This window comes from Sminthopsis crassicaudata, chromosome 3 (genome assembly GCF_048593235.1).
Source record: "Sminthopsis crassicaudata isolate SCR6 chromosome 3, ASM4859323v1, whole genome shotgun sequence".
NCBI lineage: Eukaryota > Metazoa > Chordata > Mammalia > Dasyuromorphia > Dasyuridae > Sminthopsis > Sminthopsis crassicaudata.
In genome coordinates, this window is record NC_133619.1 from 182,621,862 (window position 1) to 182,644,591 (window position 22,730).

Consider the following 22,730-nt stretch of genomic DNA (forward strand, 5'->3'; position numbering starts at 1 on the left):
GAATCCAATGATTTCTGCTGGTTTTTGAAGTTCTGCAACAGTCTTATCAACAGTTTTTCAATCTCAGGGATTCTTGCAGGTTTTGAAGTTCTGTAACAGTCTTATCAACAATTTTTAATGTTCATGAGTTAATTGCCATACACATTGGGTTAACAATCATGCTTTTTCATTGGTACATGTACTTAGAGATGTAACCACTGATGTTTCTTGAGTTTTCTCCTTTGTTTTGAGGCTGTTCTCTATTTCAGTTTTTCTTGATGGGCAAGATGAATACAGCTCATTGGCACCCATCTGATTCCTTATCCATCTGTAGAGATACAAGCAAACCCTTTCCCCTAAGCTATTAACCTATATTTTCACCTTCTATTCCTTCTATTCCCTTCTATTCACCACTTTCTAGATCTCTTCACATACCTGGAAATTATCTTGGAGCTGCTTTCCCTGGACACTGCCCTTATGTTGGGTTAAAAAGCCTGTATTTTCCTCAATTGTAATCCCTTTCTTCTATCAGATTGCTTTTTGATCATATCAGAATCCTGAACTTTTAAAGACTCTCTGGGTGTAGCATCAGCTGTCATCATGCTTTTTGCCTAGGGCCCTAGAGCTGGGCTCCATCTCTCATTTCCTTAGTCAATCTATATTCTGAGGCCCAATGGAAGCCTCTGTTGCATTTTGGACATAGGGTTTTAGGTCTTGTTCTCTTACTCTGTCTTCTCACTCTATCTCTATGCCAACATTGAGCTTTCAGAGGCCCTACTTTACCACATTGAAAGCATTGACGAGTCTCTCTGGAAGTCCCTTGCCAAAAGGGACCCTGTCTTCCCATGTTCTGCCCTTAGCCTGGGTATAAAAGGTATTTGTGTCCACTGTAGCACAGCGTCTTCTGATCTCTAAAAGAGCATCCTTATGTAGTTCTAATATAATTCTTCTACAAACCTCCTTAGCATTTTCTTAGCAAGTTTTCTTATCATAATTTCTGTTGTTGCATTTTCACCAACAGTTTGTAAGACAGCTGTCTGCAGACATCTCACAAAATCAGCAAAGGGTTCATTTTCGTGAAGGATTCCCCTCTATCTTGTCTTCCTGGGAGATTACTATATTCTTTGATAGCAGCAATAGCAATTTGTTCATATGCTGCTATAGGGTAACTAATCTGTGCTAAAGTGTCTGTTTAAGGATCCACACCTGTTAGTTGGTCACAGGTAATTGGCATATTAGCTCAAGTTTGCCTATTTCACTGGGCTTGTATTCTACAGAGTTCACTATACTCAGAAAGCCACAACAAGTTTTTTCCAAGTTCTAAACATGTCCTTGCTATAGATTTCCAATCACTAGGGGTTAAAATTTCTTAACTCAAATTCTCTAATACCATCTTAACATAAGATGACATAGCCCCATAAAGAATGTAACCCTTTTTCAGATCTTTGAAGTGTGTCTTGTCCTTTTTGAGCTTTAACTAATGCCTTTTGTAATCTTGTCATAGGGGATAGACAAAGCTGCTTCATGTGTGGTGCTGATTGTTTCACTGCCCCCCTCTCCTCCACCCATGAAGAGTTAATTGAGGGGGGTAGATCAGGGAATGGGGAATGCTCTAATGGCTCCTGCTGTGAAGCACCACATTCCTTAATTTATAAGCATTGTACTTAACTCCTTTTTTGTCTAATTCATCATGCTTTTCAGCTGTTTTATCAGTACCCTCCCCCTCCTGCATTTTTTTTTTCTTTTTCCTTATTCTAAAACTTATGTAATTCCCTAAAGCCAATTGTATTAAGTATTTTAGGAGTACTTTCTTAGATTGCACTGATAATTGATCACTATAGGCTGCTACTAAAGTATCATTGTTTGAATTCAATTTGAGTAACCTTCTATACACCTATGCAGCTCTTCAAATAAGTAAATTCTGTTGAATATCTGAAGCATAAGTAAGTCAATGTAGTATCTACTGATGAAAATGGGGAGATAGCCAAATAAATTAGAAATTAATTGTGTAATGCATGTTAGTGAAAGGTAAGCTAGTGTAATGAATAAAATGCTTAAAACTTGGAACTGGAAAGACCAAAGTTCAAGTCTTGATCCTTTCACTAACTAGCTATATGACTATGAGCAAGCAATGTAATCTTCCTTAGCTTCAGTTTCTTCAGGTACTTCATTTACTTTGATAACAAAGTAACATGAGGCTGGATTAGATGGTTTCTAAAGTCCCTTTCAGGTATAAAATGTATGATTATGGATAGATATAAAGTGCTATATTGTTACCTTCATCAATATCCCACAATATCACCACAAAGTAGTGAAATGTCAACATATTGTTATTTGGTTGATTTCTTACTTACAATACAACCCTGCTCCTGTAGAAGTAGCTTCAGTCTATAATGTTGCTTCACCTAATATTTTGTTTTCATGGAATCAATTACTGCCATTTGATAGATTATAACTGTTCCATTCAATCAGTCAACCAGTAAGTCAATGAACATTTACAAAGTATCTATTATGTAACAGGTGATGTACAAAAAATAAAAATAGTCCTGGACCTTAAGGACCTTATGTTCTAAAGGAGTAAGCAATATGTATGTGCATTTTTAGATAGATATAAGATAGATAAAAAAATGCAACATGAATTTTTTTAGAGAAAAAGAAACAACTAAAAGCTAGGAAAATTGTGAAATGTGTAATATAGAATGTAGTACTTGAGTAGAAATTTAAAAGGACAAGAAATTCTAAGAGAATAAAGTGAGAAATGAATATTCCAGCTCTGGATACACCCAGGGCAATGATGTGAAGACAGACAGGAAATTTAGTCTTATGTGGGAAGAACATTATGTAGATCCCAGAGTGTTGGAAGGAGAATAATGTTTGTACATTAAAGATGTACAATAAACATTGGAAGATCATTACTTATCTCCCCAGTTGTTAGTGCAGTACCTCCCTAAACTGAATTAATTTTGAATATATACTGTATATAAATGCATATATACATACATGTATCCACACAAAACATGTCTAGGCATATACACATGAAGATGTTTACACACATAAAACTCATTCATATATACCTCTATCTCCATATTCATATCTAGCTATACTTATTTCTAATCTATATCTGTATCTGTCTATATCCACTTATATCCATTTATCTAGTTATCTATCTGTCTCAATCAACTTATATGTTTGTCTTTTTTTCTCTAAGGCCAAACATCTATCAGTCACAAAATACTGCCTCTCGGGTGCTAGAAAGATGAGAAGGAAAAAGATGAAAAATATTATATTTCCTGTCTTTAGGGAGCTTGTAGTCTAATTCATAGCACTGGAGGATAAGTACATAAATATGTAGTAGCATTTGAGAAAGAAAAAGAAGGCATCTCAACAATTTTTACATATATATTTATGGATACATATGTCAATATATGGATACGGAAAATAATTCTCTATATCATATATGATACATATGCATAGATTTTCTCATCTTTGTAAAATCTTTAAGGGCTTGAGCATAAATGGGGGAAGTTTACTTCTGTTTTTATGTCTCTGAACAAAATCACAGTCATTGGTACCTACTAGACTGAAGGGCTGTAAAAGCTAAACAGAGGGGCTTCTCTTTGATTCTAGAGGAAATAGGGGGCCACTGGAGCTTACCCAAGAAATCAATGCCATGGTCAGACTTACACTCTATAAAAATTGCTTTGACAATTCTGTAAAAGATGGATTAGAGTAGGTATAAATTTAAGGCAAGGGAGCCAATAAGCATATGACAATAGTCCATCTAAGAGGAAATGAAGGCATGAACTAAAGTGAAGATCACTTGAGCATAGAGAAGAAATTAATATAAAAGAGGTTGAGCATATTTAATGATCATGGGGCAAATTCATTAGCTATTTTCAAAGGGCTATGGGAAGTTTAACACATAAACTTCAATCAAGGCAGAATGCTTCTTAAAGTTAGTATTAGCCTTTTAAAATGTGGCTTTTACCATATTTTAGTATCATTTCTCTAACAAGAGAATTAATTTTGCAATTGTAATTAAAACCAATATAAATTTGGGACTATGGCAATTTGTTTTATGTAGAATTTTGTAGGAGTGTGTCTTGTGAATCAAAACCATGGACAAGTCAGTGTGCCTTTTTTTTTTTTTTTTTTTTGGTGGGGGGCAGTTTCCTTAGTAATAAACCAAGGAAGTTAGATGATATTATTTTTAAAGCCCTTTCTAAAATTTTATTGATATTGTAATGTGGAAAAATGGCTGGATTTGGAATTGAGTTCAAATCCCAGCTCTTCTAATTACTGTCTGTGTGATTCCATATCTATAAAATTAGAGGGTGGAGGATATGTCCTTTAAAAGTCATGACCAGGTCAAATGCTATGGCTTACGATCTATATCCATATTCTCTAGTCACATAAATCAAAAAGCATTTCATTTGATTAAATAAAGTCATCTCATAGCTTCTGGTGGAGTAGTTGAAAGAAGAAATAAAAATAAATCAGAAGTATGATTGTTGTTCATCTTCCCTTTCCTCCTTCCTTCTCTTTCTGCTGCACCAGAACTCTCCTACCCTCCTCTCAGCACCCAAAACTGACTCCTCTTTGCAGCTTGAGACTTTGGCATGAATGAATGATGAAATATTTGACTGATATAATTTATGATACTTTGTGTGACAGTCTATTTTAGAGTGCTTGAGGTTTTTACAGTCTCTGTACTAGTACCTGCTGCTGAAACAAGAGATTACTCTCCTTGGACAGACTGTAATTTAATAGTACAACTGTGTAGTCAGCCTCCTCCTACTGTATTTCACCACCCACTCAAGTCAGCTTTTGATAGATTGGCCTCAGCGTTGTGTTGCCTGAAAATTGAAGTGCTACATATCCTCCTCACAGTCTTAACGGATATATCAAAAGTGAGGAGGGTTAAAAAAAAAAAAAAAAGAACATCTATTCAACGAAACTGAGCTTTTGTTTCTCTTATGTTTCTCTGGAGTATATTTTATAGGTGGAGGGGAAAATGACTTAAGTATTTTATAAAATATGAGGTATAAACTTGATAACATGCAGAGGTTAAATGATAGATCTGGATCAAACCTAAGAGTAGAATAGAGGATGGCTTATATGGTATGTCACAAACTTATTACATGCTATTCCCATCAAAAGAAGTATGAGTCTAGACTATCCAGAGAAGATATGGATTAGATAGATGATTTTATTGATTTATATGAGCCTTAGGTAAAACAACTCTCTCAAATTTTAATTTTCTGAGACTCATAATCACTGCAGCTCCTTGGTATTTACCTTGGGGAATTCAAAAATAAAGTGACCCAATGTGACATAGGCACTAAGTATCAGGAATGGAACTTGAATCCATGTTTTCCTGGTTTCTAAGAGTATTCCATTCACTACACCATTTCATCTCTAATAGAATATCCATATGTGAGTGAAGTCTTTTGAATTAAGGATTCTTGGTGATCTTTTTAAAAATATAAATATCCTTAGGCGGAGTAACACATATGTCACAGACATATCTATGATTTTCTATTGCTCTTAGAGTAAAACAAATTCCTCAGTTTTGAAAACCTTCCAAAATCTGGTTTCTATCCATTATAATGAACACAGTTTTCATTTTTCAGATAACATTGAGGCCTAGGATATTTATACCTTAGCATGTATGCATTTCTGTAAATGGTCCTCCATTTTTGAAATGTATTCCATTATTTATATCTCTAATATATTTCATGGAATGATTCAGGTGCATAATGAAGCTTTTTCTAATTCTACCACTCCCTTTCCAACTATTTTTTTTAACATTCTCTTCCTCTTGAAACGTCTTTGTATCTTGAAACTATTTTGTAGTTTTTGTTTACGTGTATATATCTTGTATCTCTCCTGTAAACTGCAAGTATTATGAGGGCAGAGACTCTGTTTTGTATTTGTCTCCCCAGTACTTAGCATAATATCCTGTATACTTGACAACAAATATTTGTTGAACTGAATTGGATTTTCTTGTGAATTAGTTTTTTACTAAATAGGAGAGAGAAGAAATGAACAATTGTATAGCATCTACGATGGACTAGATAGTGTGCCTTTTTTTTTTTTTTTTTTTTTTTTTTTTTTTTACAAATATCTCATTTGAGGCTGTAAGATAGGTGCTGCTTTATAAAGATAAATCTTTCAATGTTTCAAAATACTTTTTATAACTTTTAGCTTTTTTTCAAGCAGGAGATAGGACAAAGGGCATTTAAGAATACTCAAACCTTGTTCTGGAGTTAGCTGTATATTATCATAGAGGAATAGAGCTTAGGAAGAGGAAATGGTAGGAGGAAGGGGAGAGAGGATGGGATACATTTTGTCTGTTTCATATTTTTGACAGGAACTGGACCTGAGTCCATGGTTGCATGTCCTCATGCATCTCAGAGTCTATTCAGGAGATAAGATACAAAGATAAACAATCTTTTTCCCCCCTGAGTAGGGAGCAATCTGTAAAGAAACTTTCTCCACATATAGACTGGTAATTATTATGCTTCAAACTTTTAGAGAATTGATTGGGGACCCAACAGATTAAATAACTTAACCCAGGATCACACAGTCAGTGTGTTATTTGAGATGAGAATTAAATGCAAGTCTTCTTGGCTCCATGACTGGTTTTCTATCCACTATCCCAAACTGTTTTTCAATGAAATATACAATATTACATGGCAAATGTGCCAAAAAGGAACCAGAAAATGTTGCATGAGATCTGAGGAAGGAAAGGTTGTTTTTAAGTTCAGGGAAATCTTTCCAACAGAGATGGCATCTGAGCTGACTTTTTAAAAGTATAGATAGGAATCTAGTAGGTGAAGCTGGGTTGAGAAGGCATTCGAGGAATAGGGATAATGTAAATATTAGGCTTATATTATATATTTTATTATATTACAGGATTATTTCCCCACAAGGAAATGCATTTTTGAAATTACAGTAAAAACTGATGTGAAAATGTAACTATACAAAATTGTTTTATCCTTAACTTTACAGGAATGTTAGTCCCAGGAATCAGAAGACCCACATTCTAGCTGTGCTACTGACTAACTGAATGGCCTTGGGCAAGTCAATGTGCCAGTGTCTTTCAGCTTCTTTAGTTATAAAATAAGAAGGTTAAACTATATAATCTGTAAAATCCCTTACAGGTTTAAAATTTTAGCAGACGAGTAAGTCAGAAAGATTGATGGATTTGTAGCTGAGCTCAAGTGAGCAAAGGAAGAGTGAGCAAAGGAATATTCTAGGAATATGGACAAAGCTAATGGGAAGAAAAGAATGAGGAGTGTGTGTGTGTGTGTGTGTGTGTGTGTGTGTGTGTGTGTGTGTGTATGTGTGTGTGTGTGTGTGTGTGTGTGTGTGTGTGTGTGATGTTAATAGTAATGTAAACTAGAAGCTAGGAAGATCCTTGAATTTTAGATAGAAGAATCAAAACTATTCTATTGGATGATAGGGAGCCACTGAAAATTTTTTTAGCTGAGGAGTAATATGAATAAAAATATCATGAAGGATGTTTAATTGGATAATGGTGGTAGGAAGGTCAGTTAGGAGTTTAGTGAATTAGTCCAGTTTCAGGGTGGATGAGTAATGAGGGCTTATGGGAGGGGGAAGTATGTGACTGAGGAAATAGAATTGATGTCAAAGGAGGAATCAGCATGAGACTAGCAAACCCTAGGGCCTGAGGGGAAAGGTGGCTTGTAGGAGCTTTGCTATGAAGAATTAGGAAGATCAGTTCTCAGACAAATGAAGTGTTTAAATATGAAGGAAATTATTCAATTTGACAAAATATTGATGAAGTATTCATGTACAAAGTGCTTTAGACTAGAGGCACAATTAAAAAAAAAAAAAAGTGCTGGATCCAGAGTCAGGGAACACATGGATTCTAATCCAACCTCTGAGATTTAGTAGATATGGGATATGGTGGGGTGGGGGTGGAGTCAAGTGGTTTGACTTAAAGAGCCAATGGATGAATAAAGCACTATTAAGTAATTATTATGTATAAAGTACTATGCTAAGGTTGCAAATAGAGAAGCAAGTCAATCCTTGCTTTCAAGAAGCTCCCCTTTAAGGTGAAGATAAGACATATAGAAGGTTGTAATTTCAAGTCAAGTGGACAAGTATCATGATCCTTAGAGTTCACTGACAAAGCAGATCTTAATGACATTTTAAAAATGCCATTCCCATTGACAATTAGTGCTAAATCATTTCATGATGCCAAGGTTTGAGTGGCAAGAACTTTCTTTAATGGGTCATCAGCAGCTGTGATTTTAGCCCTATAGAAGCAATTGTCAGGTTTCATCTCCACAAAGAATGTTTCCCAGGATGTTTGTAGAGAGCACTGAACTAGGAGCACACCTATTCCCAAAATTCTTTCTTTTAGGGTTCTGAACAGACTTGACTTATCTCTTCCATGCTGCTTTATATGTTTTCCTCAGGGAGTCTTGCTACTTCATTCATCTAGGCTGGCTTTTGTGCCTATATATGGTACCTACATGGTAGTTGATGGGGAAAGCTGCCTTTTCTTCACTGGAGAATGCTTAGCAACCTGTGAAGTATACCTTCAATAATCTCCCACTCTCTTTCAGAAGATTAGGAGGGATCTCCCAGCCCTAGTCTGTACTAATTGCAGGTGAAGAAAATCTTCCCTTCCCAAGTAAAAGGATCTGATATATGGAGAAATAATAGTTCTGAGGGGAATCTTTCTCCCCACTATTTAATGCTCATGAGTCTCAGTTTTCTCATCTGTAAAACAGGGACAATAATGATTGGTATAACTATCTTTGTTGTTGTTGTCCAGTAATTTTTCAGTCATATCTGATTGTAACCCCATTTATGGTTTTCTTGGCAAAAACCCTGGAGGGGTTTGCCATTTTCTTCTACTATATCTGCCTTATATATGTCATGTACATCTTGTTATAAGAATTAAATGAGTATTTGATTTGATGAGTGTTTTAAAAACATATTACATAAATATAAATGACTATTATGATAATTGATAATTTAACAATTAAAGAATGTAGCATTATTATTAAATAGTAATAATTATTAATGAAGAATAAGTAGGCAACAAAATAATTATTAGCATATTAACTAATAAATTGATAATATTTTTATTTTGTTAGCATTATTTTAAATAGGTTACACATGTGTAATACTGCAAGATGTATTTTCATATTATGCATATTCTAAAAGAAAACAGATCAAAATGAAAACTCAAGAAAAATAAAAATAAAAATGTATACTTCAATTTATATTCAGATTCCATCAGTTCTTTCTCTTAGGGTGGATAGCATTTTTCATAATAAATGCTTCATGGTTGTCTTGAATATTATTGTAATTGCTTATAACAACTAAGTAATTCACAGTTAACCATATTACAATATTGCTGTTACTGTGTAGAATATTTTCCTGGTTCTACCTATTTCTCTTCATATCAGTTCATGTAAGACTCTCCAGGTTTTTCTGAGAGCATATAGCTCATTATTTCTTATATCATAATAGTATTTGATTACAACCACATACCACAATTTGTTCAGCCACTCTCCAATTAATGGACATCTCTTCAATTTCTAATTCTTTTTCATCAGAATAAAAATGCTAATGATCAACTCTGATAGATTTAGTTCTTCTCAGAAATAAACTATCCAAGACAATTCCAAAATACTCAAGATGGATAATACAATCCATATCTAGAGGAAGAACTATGGAGACTGAATGCAGATCTATGCATACTATTTTCACTTTCCCACTCCATATTTGGCTTTTCCTTTTTGTTCTGATTTTTCTTTCATAGTATGACTATTGTGGAAATACATTTAACATGATCATACATGTATAATTGAAAGAAAGAAATAATAAAAAAGAACTGCTGTAAATATTTGGGCATGATTCCAAATTGCTCTATGTAATGATTGAATGAGTCACAACTTTACCAAGAGTGCATTAGTGTCTCAGTTACCCAAACATCCCCTCCAACATTTATCTTTCTTATTATTTGTTCTATTATTCAATATAATAAATGTAAAGTAACACCTCAGCATTGTTTTAACTTGCATTTCTCTAGTCAATTGTGGTTTATAGCATTTTTAATATGACTATAGATAACTTTGATTAATCAAACTGACTTGATATTTTTTGACACTTTTTCAGTTGAAAAAGGTTTTTTTATAAATTTGATTCATTTCTCTCTATATTTGAAAGATAAGGCCTTTCTCAGAGAAACTTGTTTCAAATACTTTTTCACAGTTAATATTGCTAACTAACTGTATTTCCCTCTATTCTATTTCTCTCTTCTTTATTCTATTCTCTCTCATTCTATCCCTCCTCAAAAGTGTTTGCTTCTTTTGCCTCCCTCAATGTACCCTCTCTTCTATAAGCAATTCCCTTTTACTCTTATCTCCTCCTCCCACTTTCCTATAAGTAAGCATTGATTTCTATATCCAGTTTACTGTTATGCCTTCTTTGAATCCCATTCTACTTTTCCCTTTCTCTTTCTCCCAGTTCCCTTTCTCATCCCTTAATTTTATTTAAAAAAAAATATTGCCCCATCATATTACACTCCCACTTGTGCTGATTATATATACTCCTAATTGCCCTAATAATGAGAAAGTTCTTAGTAGTTACAAATATGATCTTGTAATATAGAAATGTAAACACTTTAACCTTATTAAGTCCCTAATAACTCCCTACTTACTTTTGTATATTTCTCTTGCATCTTGTATTTGGGACTCAAATTTTCTATTTGTTCTGGTCTTTTCATTTGCAATGTTTGAAAGTCCTCTATTTCATTGAATATCTATTTCCCCTGTCAAGGATTATACTTAATTTTGCTGAGTAGGAGATTTTTGGATTCTAGCTCCTTTACTCTGTGGAACACTATATTCCATGCCCACTGATCCTTTAATGTAAAAGCTGCTAAATCTTATGTTATATTAAACAGTGCTTCCCTCTTGCTTGAATTATTTCTTTCTGGCTGCTTGCAATATTATCTCTTTGATCTCAGAGCTCTGGAATTCAGCTATTAATATTCCTGCAAATTTTCATTTTCTGATCTGTTTTAGGAGGTGATTGGTAGATTCTTTCCATTTTATTTTACTCTCTTATTCTAGATCTCTTTTAGGAGGTGATTGGTAGATTCTTTCCATTTTTATTTTTTTTTTTATTCTCTTATTCTAGAATAGGGCAGTGTTCCTTGATAATTTCTTGAAAGGTGATGTCCCCCACTCTTCCTCCTTCCTTTTCCTATGCCCCTCTCTTTATTCCTTTCTCTTTTTAGGGGTTATGGCTTAGTAATTTTAAAAGTATTTCTTCTGGATCTTTTTTCCAGGACTATAGCCATATTTCACATTGGTTTCTATTTTTTTTTTTTATTCTTTTGGCTTTGTTTTATTGTTTCTTGATGTCCCATAGAGTATTGGTTTTCATTTACTCAATTCTAATTTTTAAGGAATTTTTTTTTTAAATCTGATTTTATTTTTGTGGCAAGTGTTTTGTAATTTTTCTCATATAATTCCTGACCAATTCTAATTTTTAAGGAATTTTTTTTTCCATTTGACAAATTCTATTTTTTATGAGCATTTTCATCAATGAATTTTTGCACTTCTTTTTTTCATTTAGTCAATTCTGCTTTTTTAAAGAGTTCTTCTCTTTAGGAAATTTTTGTATATCTTTTCCCATATGGCCAATTCTGCTTTTCAAGGCATTCTTCTCATTGGATTTTTGTACTTTTTTTTTTTTTTTTTTTTTTTAACCATTTGACCTATTTCCTTTTTTGGTGTATTTTTATGCCTTCTTTATCAAGCTATTGGCTCTTTTTCTTCATGATTTTCTTGCATCGCACTCATTTCTTTCCCCAATTTTTCCTCTATCTCTCTTAGTTGATTTTAAAAATCTTTTTTGAAATTTTCTGTGGCCTAGCACAAATTCACATTTTTCTTGGAGACTTTGGATATAAGAATTTTGACTTTGTTGTCTTCTTTCTAAGTGTGTCACCATAATAACTTTCTATAGCCAGATTTTTTTCCTGTTGTTTGCTCATTTTCCTGATTCTTGATTTTTAGCTTTTTTGCTAATGTGGTTCTCTGTTTCCAGAGTGGAGCATGTATTTTCTCAATCTTCAAAGGTTTTATGCAGCCTTTTTCAGAGATATTTATAAGGATTTGTAAGGTTTTAGTTTTTCCAAGGTGGTATGATTTAAGAAAATGTATGTTTAGTTCATTCCTGGATTGCACTCTGATTTATTATGACTATAAGGACTCTTTTTTTGCCTTGGATCTGTGATGAGGATCTCTGCCCTATAGCAACTGCAATCTCTGATGTGCTAATCCTCCTCCTCTTCCTAAGACTGCCACCCAGGACTGCCGCCTGTATCTGAATATGAGCAAAGCAAGAGAGTCCTGTTCCCAGTGCCAAAAAACAGACTTCTAGAATCTCCTTTTGACCAGTTTTTTTACCCTTTTATCATTGTGGGGTGAGAGCTCGCACTGCAACTGCTGATTCATCAACTTCCAAGGATCTAGCCTGGTTTGCTGGGACCTGGTGTGTATTGGTATAGCTTGCACTAAACCCTATTACATTCAACTCTCAGTCCTCTATGACAGTTCTTTCCTGCCCAACTTTTAAGTTGTCTTAAGTCAGAAAATTGTTTCATCTTGTTCTTTTTTTGAGGCCTTTTAGAGCCATTTGGGGAAAAACTCAGGAAGTGCTTGCCTTCTCTCTGCCATTGTGGCTCTTCCTTTCCTCCTCACCTAGTATATAAGCTAAGAGAAGCAGATGGTTTCACTACTGTAGTCATCTCAGAGTGAGTGATGGTGATGGTGGCATATCTCAAAAAGTTTCATGTTATATTTATTTTGTTGTTCAGTAGATTCTTGTCACCCCTAGACATTTTCCTTTCTCATGCTTATTTGTCAGATTTTCAAAAATTCTCATCGTTTCAAATTCTATAATTTCTTTTCACATGAAAACCTCTTTAGATTGTAACCATCCCTGAACCAGAACATTTTCCAGAGATATAGAAGATTGCTAAACTGTTGCTCTGGTGTGTGTGTGTGTGTGTGTGTGTGTGTGTGTGTGTGTGTGTGTGTGTGTGTGTGTGTGTATGTGTGTGTGTGCTGGAGTGAAAAACCTGTAAATTAGTGGATTTGCTGAAAATTTTTTTTACTGTTGGAGCAGATAGAACACTGGATCTAGAGGTCAGGAGGATCTGAGTTCAAATCCAGAGTCAAACCCTTAATACTTACTAGCTGTGTGACACTGGGCAAGTCACTTAACCCTAGTTGCTTGCTAAAAAAAGGAAAAAGGATTTTTAGCAATCTTAAGGTTTTTGATGAGTATGTCTTTATTTCTTGAAATCTGAAAACAAAAAGACAAAAATATAAAATAAAAAATACTGACATTTAAAGTAAATAATATTCTAATTTGAGTAGTGCAGTTTCTTGGTTGCAGTGTCTTGAATGGTTAGGGAATCCGTATTCTATCTGAGCTAATGGTTCTCCCTCTGTATTGTTTACAACATATTTAGTGAGCTCATGAATTTCTTTTACTTACTGTATTTAATGATTTCTTGACACTGTATACCATTGATCAACCTCATAGAAATACAGATCTTATCAACTACATCAGCAACAAACATTTATTAAGCACTTACTTTTGTCAACTCTGTATTAAGTTCTGGGGACACAGTGAAAGGCAAAAAACACAGTTCTTGTCCTCAAAGAACTCGTATTCTCATGGAGGAGGGAACAATTAGACAATTATATATATGTATATATAAGATATATAGAGTACAAATAGGAAGTAAATCTTAGATGGAAGGCTTTCATGAATGAAGAGGAGAAGTACATGCTAAAAAGTTTCAGAAGGTAGGATTTGAAATGAATCTTGAAGAAAGCTAGGGAATCTAGAAGGGAGGACAGATTATTGGAAAAGATATGGACATTGGAGATGGAGATTTTTAGCTGGAAGAATCCTGAAAGACATTAATACAAGCCACTTTTTTTTTGCATTTTTTAAAAATTAATTTTACAATTATAACATTTTTGACAGTACATATGCATAGGTAATTTTTTACAACATTATCCCTTGTATTCCCTTCTGTTCCAAATTTTCCCCTCCTTCCCTCCACCCCCTCCCCTAGATGGCAGGCATTCCCATACATATTAAATATCTTATAGTATATCCTAGGTACAATATATATGTGCAGAACCGAATTTTGCTGTTGTGTTGTTGTTGCAAAGGAAGAATTGGATCCGGAAGGTAAAAATAACCTGGGAAGAAAAACAAAAAATGCAAACAGTTTACACTCATTTCCCAGTGTTCCTTCTCTGGGTGTAGCTGATTCTGTCCATCATTGATCAATTGGAATTGGATAGCTCTTCTCTATGTTGAAGATATCCACTTCCATCAGAATATATCCTCATATAGTATTATTGTTGAAGTATATAATGATCTCCTAGTTCTGCTCATTTCACTCAGAATCAGTTGTATTCATCTTGTTGGTCATTTCTTGAAGAACAATAATATTCTATAATATCCATATACCATAATTTACACAACCATTCTCCAATTTATGGGCATCCATTCATTTTCTAGTTTCTAGACACTACAAAAAGGGCTGCCACAAACATTTTGGCACATACAGGTCCCTTTCCCTTCTTTAGTATTTCCTTGGGATATAAGCCCAGTAGTAGCATTGCTGGACCAAAGGGTATGCACAGTTTGATAACTTTTTGGGCATAATTCCAGATTGCTCTCCAGAATGGCTGGATTCTTTCACAATTCCACTAACAATGCATCAGTGTCCCAGTTTTCTCACATTGCCTCCAACATTCACCATTATTTGTTTCTGTCATCTTTGTCAATCTGACAGGTGTGTAGTGGTATCTCAGAGTTGTCTTAATTTGCATTTCTCTGATCAGTAGTGATTTGGAACACTCTTTCATGTAAGTAGAAATAGTTTCAATTTCATCATCTGAAAATTGTCTGTTCATATCCTTTGACCATTTATCAACTGGAGAATGGCTTGATTTCTCATAAATTAGAGTCAATTCTCTGTATAATTTGGAGATGAGGCCTTTATCAGAACCTTTACCTGTAAAAATGTTTTTCCAATTTGTTACTTCCCTTCTAATCTTGTTTGCATTAGTTTTGTTTGTATAAAAGCTTTTTAATTTGATGTAATCAAAATTTTCTATTTTGTGATCAATAATGATCTCTAGTTCTCCTTTGGTCACAAATTCCTTCCTCCTCCACAAGTCTAAGAGGTGAACTATCCTATGTTCCTCTAATTTATCTATGATCTCGTTCTTTATGCCTAAATCATGGATCCATTTTGATCTTCTCATAGTATGTGGTGTGTAAGCCACTTATTTTTTAAAAAATGTTTTTTCAATAATATTTTATTTTTCTAAATACAGGCAAAGATAGTTTTCAACACTCACCTTTGCAAAACCTTGTGTTCCATTTTTTCCCCTTTTCTTCCTCTGTCCTCCCCTAGACAGCAAGTAATTTGATGTCGGTTAAACAATTCATGTAAACATTCATATCCATGATGTGTAAGAAAAATCAGATCAAAAGGAAAATAACAGCTAGAGAAAAAAACAAGTAAAGCAATAACAACAAAAACAAAAAGGTGAAAATACTATATTTTGATTCACATTCACTCACTACAGTTCTCATTCTACATATAGATGGTATTTTCCATCCCAAGTTTATTGGAAATGCTCACAATCACTGCATTGTTGAAAGAGACAAGACCATCACAATTGATCAGCATAATTTCTTATTGTTACTTTGTACAATTTTTCTTGGTTCTACTCACTTCAATCAGCATCAATTTATGTAAGTCTTCTCAGGATTTTCTGAAATCATGGAATCTGCTCATTATTCCTTATGGAACAATAATATTCTATTACATTCAAATACCATAACTTATTCAATCATGAGCATCCACTCAATTTCTAGTTTTTTGGCCCTACAAAAAAAAGAGCTGCTACAAACATTGTCGTGCATGTGGGTCCTTTCCTTCTTTTATGATCTCTTTGAGATTCAGACCCAGTAATGGCACTGTTGGATCAAAGGGTATGCACAGTTTTATAGCTCTTTCGGGATAGTTCCAGATTGCACTCTAGAATGGTTGGGTCATTTCATAACTCTACCAACAATGTATTAGTGTCTCAGTTTTCTCTCATCCTCTCCAACATTTACCATTATCTTTTCCTCACATCTTAGCCAATCAGACCAGAACCTTAAAGTTGTCTTAATTTGCATTTCTCTAATCCTTAGCAATTTAGAACATTTTTTCTTATTACTAGAAATGGCTTAATTTCTTCATCTGAAAATTGACCACTTATCAATTGGGGAATGCAAGCCACTTATGTTTTACTTTAAGGAAAGGACTGAAACCCTGAGAAGTTCCATGGTTTGTCTAAGTTCACATGTGTAGCAAGTGATAAAATTAATTTTTAATGCTCTTAGTGTGGTACAATACTGCGCAAATATGAATGTAATGCAAAGGTAATTTTGAGATGAATGAAAAAAAATGAGGGATATTATTTGGTTTTGTTTATGAAAGCATGAATAAAATGTTTCACATTCATCAGTTTTGGATACTTTCTCCACACCCCACCAAGAAAAATCAAAGAAAAAAGACAACCAGGTGAGTTGGTTTGATAGAAGAAAACATTTGATTCTGTCGAGGGGGAGAAAATTGATTATTTAAATATTATTGATTTTTTTTTAATGTTTGTTTGACCTGAATCAATGGACACTTTACTAAGACTAAGACATTTGTGGAGACTTTTATTAAATGGAAGTCATGTAAAGTCTAAAAAATTTTGTAGACATTAAATAACAAAGCATTTAAAACTTTACAAACTGTAAAAACTGAAATCCCAATGAATCAATTTTTAAATGTGTATTGAAAAAATACACCACATCCATGAAGGTATTATGTATAGTTTTATTTTTAAATGTCCATCAGCAAAACAGCAAAAAAGTAACAATAAATTTTGACAATAGTAAAATCAAAGCAAAGAGATATGTTGTGATTTGACTCTGTTCTATATCTTGCAGCAACAATTTTAGTATCCAGACATATAAATAGGTGAAAAAAGACCCCAAAACAACTGAACAATAATCATAACACATTATCAATTCATAATTTTAAATTAGCAGATTCATTCCTTAGAATGTATGTGTTTGTCTTTAAATATCATCCTGAATGTGCATTTGTGTTTTATTTCAGTTACAAAAATGAATTGTTTTTTGGGGGGAAGGCTCTGCTCTCTAATAACTGTTTAATTCATTCAAAGAATGATCAATGACAAGAAGCTAGACTCAGCTAATAGCTTAGATTTGCACAAGCATTCAGAGTTTCCTAAGCCTAGGAAGAAAATCAGTTAGTAGAAAGAGCATCTCCCCTCCCCTTCCCTTCTTTCCCTTCCCCTTACCTCCCTTTCCTTTCTTTTTCCTTTCTTTTTGTCCTTATTCAGTTGGAACTGCCTTACTCAAGGGAGTGAGGTAGGGTGGGATATGTACCCTTTTATTTTAATTATTATCAAAAAAACAGGAAAAGATTAGAATATTTTATAGCCAAAGAGGTTTTGACTTGAAAATACTTAACTCTCCATAGAGAGAATATTAAGATAATTCTAGTCTATAGTGAGAGATGGTATGGTAAATCTGACTTAAATCCCTAAGTATTAGTTCTAAAATACTTTCCATGATATTTCAAGGGCTTTATAGAACATGGGATTATACATAGTTTTGCCAAGATAATTTACAAGCTAAATAAGACAAAAAAAATGAAGAAAGGGTAACATCTGAAGATATATGTGACACATCTGCTAATACAATAAATGCCACTGACTCTTTATTACTTTTAGGATCAAATATAAAACCCTTGATTTGGCTTTTAGAGACTTCCATAACCTGGCCTTTTCCTGCCTTTCCAGGATCCTTGAATCTTATTCCCTTCTAAGTACACTATCATCCAATGATACTGACCTGTTAGCCATTTCTCACACATGGCATTGTGTCTCTCAGCTCTAAGCCTTATGGTCTGTTTTTTCTGGAATTCTCTCTCTCCTCATATACACCTCCTGGCTTTCCTATAGTTTTTTTGAATTTTAGCTAAAAGCTTATCTACTATTCCAAGCCTTTCCCAGTCCCTCCTGAGATAATTGTACTTATACACACACACACACACACACATACTCTCACATGTATGTATGTATGTATTTATATATGTATTCACAATTTATCCTATATATATTTTATTTGAATATATATATATGTAAAATCCAGCCCCTCAGATTATACACTTCATAAGAACAGATACTGCTTTTTCTTTCTTTTTTTTTTTGTATTCTATGGCTCACCAAAAACTTTATCACCTATTAAATATTTAATAATCTTGTGATGGGCCTCTGCTTTAGGAAGAAACATATTAAAGAAATCTTATCATAACTAAATGCTGCTTGTTTTAAAGTCTTCTTCTTTCTGGTGTTACATGTATACAGTTCTGACTTTATGACTTTAGAATTTTCCTCCCAACCATTTTCCTTGATTTATGTTATCCGTGAAGGGATTCAGGACTGCATACTGGAAAGAACATGGACTCCAGTGTTAGAAGCCTGAGGAGAACTGAAATTGAATACTAACTATGTAACTTTGGTCAAATTACTTAATTTTCATGAATTTCAGTTAGTTTCCTTATCTTTATAATGAAAGACTTGGATTAGATAGCCTCCTAGGTAATCTTCTGTATATCTATGCTACTACAGTATTTTGTAGTCATTGAGAGCCTGCCAACTTTCTATTTTCCCGGTTTCATTTTGATTAATAGCTTATGGTCATTTTCATTATTTGTCTCATTCTTATATGTGGCTTCTACTTTTCACTTGCCATTTTTCTTTCTACTTAATCTCTGTTCCTACACTGCTCATGGTCCCAATGTGGCTGTTGTTGTTTGTCCTCTGTTCTTAGGAGGACCATAACTTCTGGAAGGTCATGGAATGACTTGTACATGAATTGGATTTAAGTAAGGAATGACTATGCAAAGTTACCAACCTCACTTTCTCTCCATGATCTATCTGGGTTCAGTGGCAAGATATAGATTGGGGCAACTGGAAATAGCCCCAACTGCATATATTAAAAGAAAACTTGAGGAGATAGGTTAATAGAAACTCTTGACAACTTCAAGAACAGGTTTTAAAACTTGTAGTGGAGAGCCAGTAGCCAACTCTTTTCAACATTCTTGAATGTCATTACTACTATTACTACTACTACTACTACTACTACTACTACTACTACTACTACTACTACTACTACTACTACTTCTCCTTCACCAACTTCTTATCCTTCCTTCCTTCTCCTCTTCCTCTTGATGAAAACATTTAAAAATTATTGTTGAAAAAAAGAACTTTTTGTGTTTGGTTGTTTTTGTTTTAATTGTCATTGTTCGGTTATTTCACTTGTGTCCAATTTTGTTTTCTTTCTTGGGGTTTTCTTGGCAAAATACTGGAGTGATTTGCCATATCCTTTTCCTGCTCATTTCATACCTGAACCGAGGAAAACAGCATTAAATGAATTATCTAGGGCCACACAGTTCATAATTGTCTAAGGCCAGATTTGAACTCAGGATGATGAATATTCTTGACTTCAAACCTGGTACTCTATCTAATATACTACCTAAATTCCCTAGATTTTTGGTTTTCAGAGGGTCATCAGCAAATCAATGTAAAACAGACAGACAAAATGTTATGACAATAATAAACCAAAGCAAATAAATCTGTTGGCATTCAACCTGTTCTATATTTTGAAGTAATTCTTGGTTCACAGAACAGTATGAACAAGTGAGATAAAACCAATAACTTATAATTTTAAATTAATAACATGTATATATACATATATCTGTATATATACATATACATATGTATAACATAGAATATGACAGCTAGGTGGTGAGGTAGAGTGCTGGTCTCGGAGTCAGAATCATCTTTGTGAGTTCAAACCTGGTCTCAGACACTTATTAGCTATGTGACTTTGGGCAAGTCACTTAACCCTGTTTGTCTCAGTTTCTTCATCTATAAAATGAGCTGGAGAAGCAAATGGAAAACCATTTTGGTATCTTTATTTAGAAATCCCCAATTGGGATCATAAAGAGTCACATATAATTTAATGACCTAACACAGCAATATGACATGGGGATATTAATGTGTATGCATTTCAATATAATTTCTGAATGTGGATTTGTCATTTATTTCAGAGACAAAAATGAATAAAGGGTTTAGGGGATGCTATTGATTTTTCATTTTTTTAATGTATCCAAATAGTGATCAATGGTTTAAGTTTACACAGATATTATCTAGGCTTCCATGAGCATAAAAAACAAGTTGATTTAATATTTATCTCATCCTTTAAAAAGTCTATTTTGCTAATATAGTATAACATACATTATATCATCAACTAGTCCACTAATACAGGTATATAATTTATAACTAAATATACTTATATTGGAATAGTGTAATTTTTTGTTTTTTTTTAACTAATTGTTAAAAATTAGTGATTAAAAAAAAAAGAAAATGAAAAAAAAAAAAAAAACAAAACAAAACCAAACAAACTTGGAGATGAATACCCAGCCATTAATTTCATAGAAATGTAAATTGAGCTAAGCAAGGTGAAGTGACTTGCTAAAAATCATAGTTAACAAGTGGTCAACATGGTACTGGAACATAGGTTCTCTGATTCTTGATCTATGGATCTTTTCATTATACCACACCTTTTTTTCTTGTGTGGTGATAGTCTCAATATAAACATTTACGTCTCAAATAGAAGTAATCTTGCCATTTTTACTGCTTTTTCAGTTCATCATAAGGGACACTAAAATATTGTCTTTTATATAGTATTTTAACACACAATTACATTTTTATTTGTTGTCTTATCACACTTTTCAAAAATAGCTAGCATTCAACAGTTTGATGGAGGTAAAGATTGTTGGATTACTCTAATCTCTTTCCTGTGGATTACCCTCAATTATTCTAAAGGGCAGTAGTTGGAGCTCCAGGACAAGGATCAAGAAGACCTAAGCTCAAACTTGGCCTCAGACATTTATTAGCTATGTGACTTTGGGCAAGTCACTTAACCCTGTTTGCCTCAGTTTCCTCATATGTAAAATGAACTGGAGAAGGAAATTACAAACCACTCCAATATCTTTGCCAAAAAAGCCCCAAAAGAGGACACAAAGAACCAGAAATGACTGAAAAATGAGAAATCAACAACAAAATAGTTCTTTGAAACTTTGATGAGTCTAATTTAGAGCTAAATACTTTATTAAAGAATATAACTACTTTCTGGCTCATTATTCGTTGAAAGATTTAGGGACCCTTAGTAATCATGATTTATTTTGCTCCAACAACAAGAGATCCATGAGTAGGTGGTGATTACATAAGAGCAAATGAATCTGATCAAAAAGTAAATAATTCAGACATGATCATTTAGACATATCAGGCATATGATGAATAAATATATCTAATGGAAAAATATTTTGAAATATATTTGATGGAACTTTAAGAACAGATTAAGTAACCAATTTTCTTCTCTTCATTCAGGTTTTTTTAAGATCTATATCCTATAAAATAGCATTAGCTAAAAAACAACAAATGTCACTTTTTGAAGCCATGAGGTAGAGGCCCATGAGGAGGCATCTAGGTATCTCAGTAGATATAAGTCTGGAGTTGGAATAAAGAAAACCCAAATTTAAATCCAATCTTAGATACTTACTAGTTGTGTGATATTAAGCAAGTCATTGACCATCATTGCCTTAGTTTCCTCAACTATAAAATGAGCTGGAGAAAGAAATGGAAAATTACTATATGTCTTTGCTAAGAAAAACCCAAATAGAATTCATGAAGAGTTGAATACTACTGTGTAACAAGAGATCCATGAGTAGATGGTGATTACATAAGAGCAAATGAATCTGATCAATAAAGCCTTTCAGCTACCTATATGTTACCTTAATTCATTGAAGATCAATCTTAGTCCTGCATGCAACTTTGTTCTCTTTTAACAGATCATGCCATAACTTAATTTTATACTTATATTTGTATATTATAACTGCATAATTATATTTAGCTTTTTTTAAATGAAAGTCAGAAATAATAAGAAGTTCACTTGGTCAGGACTCCAAAGTAAAGATACTGGAATGGAAAATAAGATTGGGAATATCAGCTGCAACTAATTTATGAAGATCTTTAAATACAAATTGGATATGTTAATAATCTTCACAACTCTTAACAAAACTTTTTGTTCATTATATAGAATTAAATGTATACTTAAAGTTGAAAAAGTGAAGAATGAATTATTTATTCACCAAAACCTGGAAAAATTGTCTAAGAGTTGGATAAAAAAATGGAAGATAAATCCAAATCTCATACCATGTATTACAATAAACTTTATACAGATCAGTGTTCTAATTGTATTTTTAAATCACCTCACAAAATAGGATAGGTAATATCTTTCCCAATTGTAGAGAGAGGAACAAATCCTCAGCCATTCATAATTAGGGGAAAGTATTTTTTAAAAAATAAAAGGAATTAAATTTTACATGCAAATACATTATACACACATATATATATGTACATAGCTTTTACATGTCAAAACATTTTCAGAATAAAAAGAAAATGTTTTAAATAAATTATTTGAATAAAAATCAAGCATCCCACAATATATTAAGA